Source organism: Euphorbia lathyris, chromosome 2 (genome assembly GCF_963576675.1).
Source record: "Euphorbia lathyris chromosome 2, ddEupLath1.1, whole genome shotgun sequence".
NCBI lineage: Eukaryota > Viridiplantae > Streptophyta > Magnoliopsida > Malpighiales > Euphorbiaceae > Euphorbia > Euphorbia lathyris.
Genome location: NC_088911.1, coordinates 73248399 through 73256720, shown reverse-complemented (window position 1 = coordinate 73256720; position 8322 = coordinate 73248399). Strand labels below are relative to the sequence as shown.

General features: G+C 34.4%; 1 non-coding gene across 1 annotated transcript; it reads right to left on the bottom strand.

The window, feature by feature from the left end:
* Positions 1-1280: 1280 nt before the first annotated feature.
* LOC136221151 (small nucleolar RNA R71) lies at positions 1281-1387 on the bottom strand. Its single transcript, XR_010684937.1, has one exon. It is a non-coding gene; the product is annotated as a small nucleolar RNA R71 (small nucleolar RNA).
* Positions 1388-8322: the final 6935 nt, after the last annotated feature.

Below are 8322 nucleotides of genomic sequence, written 5' to 3'. Positions count from 1 at the left end.
TCCAATATAAGTGAGGCTGGTGTTTTCATTAATACGCAGTTGAACTCAAAATCATTACAAGGAAACTTTGTTGAACAGTTAGGCAAATTATCATCTCGAAAGAGTTTTAATTTGAGTAAGGACAACTATCCCGAAAGGGTTTTATCGCGTTCAAAGCCAATTAATTAGAGGTTCCGTCATTTATTTCATCATCATAATTGATACAAAGTTTAAGTTGTTTTCTTTGCTTAATGCAAATGAATAAATTCATTCCTTTTTCTAAAAAGTTCTAAATGTTCATGTTTTGTAAAATTCACCCTTAAAATCAGAAGATCTTTCTAACAATCGATATATTCTAAATATAAAATCTTATTCCAGCATTTTCAAGTATTCAAAGTTCACAAACTCAATTAAATAATTTCCTAAATTCAATTAGACAAATTTCACTTTTCATTTACATTCAATAGTAAATCTAACAAGTTCGAAATTAACAGATTCAAAAATAAGTTTTTTCGTTAAAAAACGTATCCCTGTGGGATCGATATTTTTATTACTACAAGCGAAACCGTGCACTTGCGGAAATCGCTCAACAAGTTTTTGGCGCCGTTGCCGGGGATACGCCAAAATTTTTGACAAAATTTTTATTTTTCGTATTTTATTTTCGAATCTAGGTTTACACATTATTTTTATACAATTTTTATATTTTATTTATTTTCAGTTATATAACATATTTGTTTTCAATTTTGTTTTGAAGGTAGTTTGGCTCGTGTAACAATTTCAAGTTCATGCGCAGTTCGCGAAGTTCGGGCACACCACCAGACCCTCTTGATCCAGAAATTGAAAGAACACTTAAGAAAAACAAGAAAAACAAGAAAAACAAAGACAAAACACCCTTAAAAACCAAAGTAGTCCAGCCAGAAAATATGGCCGATCCACCGACACTTATGGATTATGCTAGGCCAGGAATGGCCGGTGTAACTAATAGTGTAGTTAGACCCCGTATAAACGCAAATCAATTTGAAATTAAGCCTGCTTTGCTTAATATGTTGCAAAACAACGTAACGTTTTATGGACTACCTAACGAAAACCCTAATGCACATTTGACAAATTTCTTAGAAATTTGTGATACTTTTAAAATTACTGATGTAACAGCCGAAGCAATCAAACTTCGCCTCTTTCCTTTCACTTTAAAGGATAAGGCAAAAATTTGGTTAACTTCTATGCCTGCTGCAACATTTGAAACTTGGGACCAATTAGCCCAAGCGTTTTTATCAAAATATTTTCCTTTAGCAAAAACCGCAAGAGTCATCAAAGAGTTGACATCTTTTACCCAAAATAATAATGAAACTCTTTATGAAGCTTGGGAACGTTTTAAAGAACTTCAACGTTTATGCCCACACCACCAACTGCCAGATGCACTTTTAATGTAGACATTCTATAATGGATTAAATCCTACGACTAGAGGTTCATTAGATGCTATGTCTGGAGGGTTATTTATGAAGAAGACGTCCGCCCAAGCAAGAGAACTTTTGGAGGAAATGGCAATCAACAGCAGTATATGGCCCGCAGAGCGTGGACATATACCAATGGCGAAACCATCATCCTCAGGTACATCATCGGTTAACGGTATAATGAATCTTGATCCAGTAGCAATGTTACAAGCCCAATTTTCTGCCTTATCGCACAAAATTGATAAATTTATGGCACCATGCGATCCTAATGATCCAATCCAGAGAGACATTGATTACGAAGGTATGAATGAGTTAGAACAGGTAAACTTTGTCCAAGGACAAAACCAAACTACTAATCCTTATTCTAATACTTATAATCCTGGATGGAGAAATCATCCTAACTTTAATTGGAAAGATGGTAATAATAATAATAATGCAAATGCTAATCAATATCGTATAAATAATTATCAAAATCAAACAAAGGATACGATTAGCACTTTATCTTCAAAAATCGACAAATTTATAGATGCTATGAATGGAAAGGTAAGTAATCAAGACGATGGTTTTAAACGGATCGAAAGTAAATTCGATCAGCTTATCAAAAACCAATCATCTAGCATCCATAATTTGGAGGTTCAAATTGGACAGCTTGCTAAATCAATTCCATCCCGCAAAGAGGGAAGTCTTCCCAGCCAAACGGAAGAAAATCCAAAAGAGCATGTTAAGGCTATCACTCTTCGTTCAGGGAAAAACTACTTAGGTCCAGAAATGCCCGGAAATTCAACTTTACCTGGAAATGATTTACCAAAATCCAAAGAAGATACTTTAAAACAAAAAGATACAAAAATTGACTCTAATCCGAAACCTTTTGTACCAAAACCATCTTTTCCACACAGGGTCCGAAATAAGGACCATGATAAACAACTTTTATCATTTTTAGACAAACTTAAAAATTTGCATATAAATTTAACATTCATGGATGCAATTACGCAAATTCCTAACTATGGAAAATTCTTGAAAGATTTAATTTCAAAAAAGATTAGTTGGGAAGGAATTTCATCCATTTCTCTTTCTGAAGATTGTAGTTCGATAGTATCAAGCAAATTACCTACTAAACTCAAAGATCCCGGATGCTTTACCATTCCGTGTACATTGGGAAATATGGAATTCCCAAGTTGTCTTTGCGATTTAGGAGCTAGTATAAACTTGATGCCATTGTCTATTTTTGAAAAATTAGGTTTAGAAGAAGACATCAAGCGTACCAATATGGTTTTGCAATTAGCGGATCAATCCACTAAAAGACCATATGGTATAATTGAGGGCGTCTTAGTGAAAGTTGACAAATTTATTTTTCCTACTGATTTTGTCATCTTAGATTTTGCTTATGATGCTAATTGTCCGCTAATCTTTGGTAGACCGTTCATGAACACGGGACGTGCTCTAGTTGATGTGTCGGAAGGAAAAGTAGTTTTAAGAATAGGTGACGATAAGATCGAGTTCGATATGAATCAAGCGATGAAATATCCTATGGAGGATTTCGCTTGTATGAAACTTGATTTAATTGAAGAATGTGTTAATGACATTGTTCAAAGAGAAGAAATAATAGAACCTATAATGGGTGAAGAATTAGAAGATAAGGACCCAGAGCCTTTGATTCGAGAAGATGGACCAGTTCCGCCTTCAGTAATAGTTCCACCTAAATTAGAACTTAAAGAATTACCAAACCATCTGAGATACACTTTCCTAGGCGGAAGTGATACTCTACCTATCATCATCTCTAACAAATTAACAGAAAATCAAGAAGAAAAATTGAAAGAAGTTGTTAGAAATAGAATAGGAAGTATGGGATGGCAAATTTCAGATTTAAAAGGAATTAATCTTAGTATTGTAATGCATAGGATTCACTTAGAAGAAGATAAGCCACCTAAAGCGGATAGACAAAGACGTTTAAATCCGAATATGAAAGAAGTAGTAAAAAATGAGATTACTAAACTTTTAGACAATGGAATCATTTATCCTATTTCGGATAGTGAATGGGTTAGTCCAATCCATTGTGTACCCAAAAAGGGAGGCATAACTGTAGTAAGGAATGATGAAGGTGAATTAATACCTACGCGAACCACCACCGGTTGGAGGGTTTGTATAGATTATAGGAACCTAAATAAGGCAACTAGGAAAGATCATTTTCTTTTACCTTTCATCGATCAAATGATCGAAAGGATAGCCGGTCATGCATTTTATTGTTTTCTTGATGGCTATTCCGGATTCTTTCAAATATATATTTACCCGGATGACCAAGATAAAACAACCTTCACATGTCCTTATGGAACATTTGCATATAGAAGAATGCCTTTTGGTCTATGTAATGCACCAGCAACTTTTCAACGTTGTATGACTGCAATTTTTAATGATTTCATCGAAGATATCATGGAAGTATTTATGGATGATTTTTCAGTTAATGGAGATTCTTTTGATGCATGTTTAAAAAACTTAGATAAAGTTCTTTCTAGATGCGAAGAAACGAATTTAGTATTAAATTGGAAAAAATGTCATTTCATGGTTGACGAAGGAATTGTTTTAGGTCATAAAATATCTGAAAAAGGATTAGAAGTGGATAGAGCAAAAACTTCAGTAATAGAAAAATTACCCCCACCAACAACTGTCAAGGGAGTAAGATCATTTCTAGGACATGCAGGTTTTTACAGACGATTTATAAAAAACTTTTCTGTGATTTCCAAACCACTTACTAATTTGCTTATGAAGGATTCAACCTTCGATTTTAATGAAGATTGTATTAAAGCTTTCGAAACATTGAAAACAGCTTTAGTCAGTGCACCCATAATTGCTAAACCCGATTGGGATTTGCCTTTTGAAATCATGTGTGATGCAAGTGACCTAGCTGTAGGATGTGTTTTAGATCAAAGAAAGGATAAAAGATTACATGTTATTTATTACGCAAGTCACACATTGTCAGGTGCACAGTTAAATTACACAACAATAGAAAAAGAGATGTTAGCCGTAGTATTTGCATGTGATAAGTTTAAGTCATACTTGTTAGGATCTAAAGTTATTATCTATACAGATCACACAGCTTTACGTTATTTGTTTGCTAAGAAAGATGCAAAACCGCGTCTGATTAGATGGGTTTTGTTGTTACAAGAATTTGATATAGAAATTAAAGACAAAAAGGGAGTAGAAAACCTTGTTGCCGATCATCTATCAAGACTAGAAGATGAAAACGGTCCTATAGGTGAAACTGTCGGTATACGAGATGATTTCCCCGATGAACATCTCTATCAGGTAGAAAGTATCATGTCACCATGGTACGCAGATTTTGCTAATTATCTTGCAACCGATATCGTTCCGGAAGGATTATCTTCCCAACAAAGGAAGAAATTTTTCTTCGATATTAAACAATATTTTTGGGAAGATCCCTTTCTATTTAAATCATGTGGTGACGGGATAATTAGGAGATGCGTCGGAGAAAATGAAAATGAATCTATAATAACGGAATGTCATTCCAGCTCATATGGAGGACATAATGGAGTTAATAAAACGGTAGCTAAAATATTGGAATGTGGTTTCTTTTGGCCTACGATGTTTAAGGACGTTGGTTCATTTATTACTCGTTGTGATAAATGCCAAAGAACGGGAAATTTAGGAAGAAAAGATGAGATGCCCCTCAAAAACGTGTTGGAAGTTGAAATCTTCGACATGTGGGGAATTGATTTCATGGGACCTTTTCCGCCTTCCAACGGTAAAACTTACATATTAGTAGCCGTTGATTATGTTTCGAAGTGGGTTGAAGCAATTGCAACCCCTACGAATGATTCTAAAGTAGTTGTTAATTTTCTTGACGATATATTTTGTAGATTTGGTTGTCCTAGATTCGTTGTCAGTGATGGCGGTACCCATTTCATAAATCGGAATTTTGATATGCTTATGAAAAAATATGGAGTACGCCACCGCGTGTCGACGCCATACTATCCTCAGTCGAATGGTCAGGCGGAGATCTCAAATAGAGAACTCAAATGGATTCTAGAGAAAACTGTTTCGTCATCAAGAAAAGATTGGTCACAAAAACTCAATAATTCGCTATGGGCATACCGTACTGCATTTAAATCACCAATAGGAATGACTCCATATCGTTTAGTGTATGGAAAAACATGTCATTTACCAGTAGAATTAGAACATAAAGCCTATTGGGCTATTAGAAAACTTAATTTTGATTTACAACAAGCAGGAAAGAAACGTTTGCTCAATTTAAATGAGTTAGATGAGTTACGACATCTATCGTATGAGAATGCGAGGATTTATAAAGAAAGAGTGAAAAAATGGCACGATGCCAAGATCAAAGTCAAGCACTTTAATGTTGGAGATAAGGTGCTGTTATTTAATTCACGGCTTCGTATATTTCCAGGAAAACTTAAGTCCAGATGGACCGGACCGTATTTAGTCGTCAAAACATTCGACTATGGTTCTTTGGAACTTGAGGAAACCAACGGTAATCGTTTTAAAGTTAACGGTAATCGATGTAAAATTTATTACGAAAATATTTCCGAAATAGGAACTAATTTCGTAACAAGATTTCCTGACATATAAATCATTTCATTTTTCTAATAGTTAGTTTTTATTATTTTTATTTTGTTTTGTTTTAAATTATATCATTTTATATTAGAATTTTAGATATATAAAAATATATTCAAGTCATAATTTTAATTAATTTTTAGGAATTTAATGAGAATTAGAAGAAATTTAGTGATTCTCAGTTGAGAATTTGAAATTCTCAGTTGAGAATTCAAATATATAGAATTCTTGAGAAGGTAGGAAAATTTCTGGACTTATAGAGAATTTAAAATTCTCAGTTGAGGATTTGGGGTATGACTAGTGGCTAGGAAAATTTCTAGACTTATAGAGGATTTGGGATTCTCAGTTAAGAATTCTGACTTCAATAGGTTTCAAATTGACAGGAAAATTTCTGAACTTACCGAGGATGAGGATTCTCGGTAGAGGATCAGAAATTAGGGGTTTTTGACAACTGATTTCCGCAAGGAAATCAACGTGTCGCGACCGCGGGTCAGCATCCTCGGTCACGACTAGGGGAATTTGTGCAGTAATTGACCCTTGTTCTTCAACTTTTCAGCAGACACAACTTTTCGGAAACGAATAGTTGCGTTTCTTCATTTTTAAAAAGGTATGTTTTATGCCTTTTCACCTCAAAATAACACCTCTTTTCATCCTAGGATTTTATAAATAGGTTCTAGAGGTTCAGTTTTCTATCACTTTCTTTTTCATCTCTGTCAGAACAATTCTCTGATTTTCTTCCAATTTCCTCTACCCAGAAATTAAGTTCAGAACCTTTCTTCCTTACTCATTCCAAACATCATGACTTCCACAAACACTCATCCTAAGAAAGTTGTTGCTTCACGCACTAAAAATACAGATATATCAGAGCGTTATGGATGTAACTTTCCCATCTTCAATCATGATGAGGGAAGGCGCTTCTTGAGGCTTCGATACACATTCTTTGTCGGAATGTTATACATGGATGACTTTCTTAACGATCAGTTGGGAATTAAAGATGATATGAGTCGCTACATGGAACGCTTAGGATGGACCAGATTTGTTGATATGAAGTTTCCTATAATTGGAGACTGGATATTAGAGTTCTTCTGTACGGTTCGTTTTGTTAACAAGCGTCGGGTGCGTCTTAGTTTCCGTCGGGATGGCAAAACTTTCACTTTTGGATATCCTGAATTGCATGCTTGGTTTGGTTTTCCCTTGAAGGATACTACCAAACGTCATCATGGAAGAGATATGACATCCACTGATATTTGGCGAATGCTCACCGGCATTTGGCCTTTCAACCCTAAACTTGCCTATAATAAGTCTTTTTATTCCAACTCTATGCTATATTTGCATAAGTTTCTGAGTCACAGCCTGTTCGGTCGCACGTTCAGTAGTGTCGTCCAAGAATCTGATCTTTATGTACTTGGAGATATATTTCAAGGCAACGTGGTTGATTCTTCAAAAATTCTGATGGAGGGTCTTGTTGCCGCATCTAAATCCAAGGCTAAGAAGGTTGGGTTCAGGAATATTATATGTGGAATAATACTAGGGACCAAGGGAAGTATTTCTGTTCCTTAGAGTGAAGCTGAATCTTTCCCGATGCTAGACTATGAATTTTTAGAATACGAAGGTCTAGTGAAACGAGTTTTTCGATCGGGACCAAATTTTCTTTCTGCACCAGAACGTCAAGCCTTCGTGCAGATGAAAATAGACCGCTATAGGGCTAAGAAAATCCCGATTGAAAGGGACGAATTTTTAGCATAGCTTTTGTTTATTTTGTTTGTAAATATGTTGTACATATTTCTATTTCAATAAAACTTTCTCTTTTGCATTATATCTTGTTTTTTATTATATGGTTACACTAACATTAAAACTCAGTATTCTACACTTGTGAATCTATTAAATGTAAACTTAATCCATTCATTACTAATTAAATGTTAATAACTAAGTTTCAATTCCTTAAATAAAGATTCATTTAACTTACATTAATAAATGAACATAAATGCTTCAATTAATTTGAGTTCCAAACTTTTCCTATTATTAATTTAACATTCGTTAATTAAAGCATTTTCATTTATTTTTCCCATTAATAAGGATAAACCTTTGGTTTTTCTTATCATTTAATGTTTTACATTTATGTTTTTAAGTACAGATAACATTTTCAAGGAGATCAGGATAGGATTTATCAAGAAATTACACAAATAGGTGTTACTATGCAGAATTTGGGTGACCATAGGGTGATCCGCGGCCGAGAATTATTGAATTCTCGGTAACTTCAGCAATTTCCTTCAAAATTCAGAGAACAATTCGCTGCTAGACGTGA